This window comes from Sardina pilchardus, chromosome 18 (assembly GCF_963854185.1).
Source record: "Sardina pilchardus chromosome 18, fSarPil1.1, whole genome shotgun sequence".
Taxonomy (NCBI): Eukaryota; Metazoa; Chordata; class Actinopteri; order Clupeiformes; family Clupeidae; genus Sardina; species Sardina pilchardus.
The window spans coordinates 1,268,260-1,270,759 of NC_085011.1; positions in this window are offsets into that span (position 1 = coordinate 1,268,260).

The following is a 2,500-nucleotide window of genomic DNA, read 5'->3' on the forward strand; positions in this document are numbered from 1 at the left end:
TGTGTGTGTGTGTGTGTGTGTATAAACCCTATGGATTAAGACTAGGATGTCCCTTCAGTTCATATGCTAGTCATGGCAAGTGACCCAAAACTTTTGGCAATATAGTGTACTGACCACACACACACACACACTCCTAATGCCCACTGATGTGTTGACCACTCGTAAGGCTGCAGGCAGCAGGCCAGTGCTGGATTAAGATGCTAAATTATTCAGCTCAGCTATTGTGCTTAAACCATCTGTTGTGGAAAGTGACACTGAGCAGGAAAGAGACCGGCCTTCCAGTATCCTGGATACAGCATCCCATAACCGAGCATCCTGGATACAGCATCCCATAACCGAGTATTCTTGAATTCTTGAATTTTGGATTCTATAACCGAGTATCCTGGATACTGCATCCCATAACTGAGTATCCTGGATACAGGATTCCATAACCGAGTATCCTGGATACTGCATCCCATAACTGAGTAACCTACTGTAGATACTGCATCCCATAATCTGGAGGATGTGTTGCAGATAGATAGATAGATAGACAGATAGATACTTTATTGATCCCCCAGGGGAGATTCCAGATGGTTCTTGGACCCTTAGAATATTCCTGCTGTTCATCCTGCCTGCACCTGGCAGATTAGCCCTGACCTTAATCACCTAAATCAGGATTACATGTGTGAGGATGTGTGTGTGTGTGTGTGTGTGGATGTTTGCAGAAGGAAGAAGAGGCTTCCCACCCTGTGTGTGTGTGTGTGTGTGTGTGTGTGTGTGAGGATGTTTGCAGGAGGATGAGGAGGTATCCCACCCTGTGTGTGTGTGTGTGTGTTTGCAGGAGGAAGAGGAGGCTGCGTGTGTGTGTGTGTGTGCAGGAGGAAGAGGAGGCTGCGTGTGTGTGTGTGTGCAGGAGGAAGAGGAGGCTGTGTGTGTGTGTTTGCAGGAGGAAAAGGAGGCTGCGTGTGTGTGTGTGCAGGAGGAAGAGGAGGCTGCGTGTGTGTGTGTGTGCAGGAGGAAGAGGAGGCTGCGTGTGTGTGTGCAGGAGGAAGAGGAGGCTGTGTGTGTGTGTGTGCAGGGGGAAGAGGAGGCTGCGTGTGTGTGTGTGTGCAGGAGGAAGAGGAGGCTGCGTGTGTGTGTGTGTGCAGGAGGAAGAGGAGGCTGTGTGTGTGTGTGTGCAGGAGGAAGAGGAGGCTGCGTGTGTGTGTGTGTGCAGGAGGAAGAGGAGGCTGCGTGTGTGTGTGTGTGTGTGTGTGTGTGTGCAGGAGGAAGAGGAGGCTGCGTGTGTGTGTGTGTGCAGGAGGAAGAGGAGGCTGCGTGTGTGTGTGTGTGTGTGCAGGAGGAAGAGGAGGCTGTGTGTGTGTGTGTGTGTGCAAGAGGAAGAGGAGGCTTCCCACGCTGCCCCACCCCGGTCTCTGCTTGTGGGTCGTCTGCGTCACGGGCACCTGGCCCTGTGCTCACCTGGAGACTAATCTGCTCATCACAGGAGCTTAGTCCTGATCCTGATCCCTCACATGCTGCTTAAGGGCTTTAGGACCACAGGAACATTCCAGAGGAGGCCGACTGCCCACAGCCCTGTCCAGAGCGCCAGGCCGAGCGAACGCCAGCCCTGTCCAGAGCGCCAGGCCGAGCGAACGCCAGCCCTGTCCAGAGCGCCAGGCCGAGAGAACGCCAGCCCTGTCCAGAGCGCCAGGCCGAGCGAACGCCAGCCCTCCTCCACAGCGCCAGGCCGAGCGAACGCCAGCCCTGTCCAGAGCGCCAGGCCGAGAGAACGCCAGCCCTCCTCCACAGCGCCAGGCCAACCTCCCTAGTCTAGTAGGCCTGCTTGCAGCTGGTGCTGTAGTATACAAAATAAAACGGCCCTAATGGGACCATCAAGCGGTCAGGCTCGTCTCAGCAGCACAGAGATGATGTGGCCCAGTAGAGTGCAGTGGGCCCAGTAGAATGGAGGTGCAGTGGCCAGCAAGTCCCTCTGCTGTAATCCCCTCTCAGTGAATTAGCCACTCCAGCACAAGCCTCCTTCATGCTGGACGCTACACTAACACGTACGCTAGCAAAGTGTGGCCACATTAGCGCCACTTGTCTGCATCTAAGGTATGCAACCAAAGTTGTGACTGTCGGTTGGTTTTGAGAGGGCAAGACTTCATGTTTGAGTGCAAGGCATGCTTGAGAGTTTTGAATAGAATTTGTCTTGAGTCTCTTGTGCCCCTCTCCAGCCTGAAGGTGCGTACAGTAGCAGCTGTGTGTCCTTGTGCACTCAGAGTCCTCTGTTTCAGTGCGGCCTCTTCTCATCTCATCTCATCAGGTAAAGCCCTCTCCCGCTGCGTGCGAACATCTCCTGCACCTTACCTGTCCTCATCTCCTTACCTGTCCTCAATCCACTGCTGGGTCACTGACGCACGCACACACACACGCACACACGCCCGCACGCCCCATCATGTGTTCTTACTGTAATGCAGCGCTCCGTTCCATCCCTCGCCTCCAGGGCTCTTAATCTCCTGCAGCGCTTCACGCTTTAATC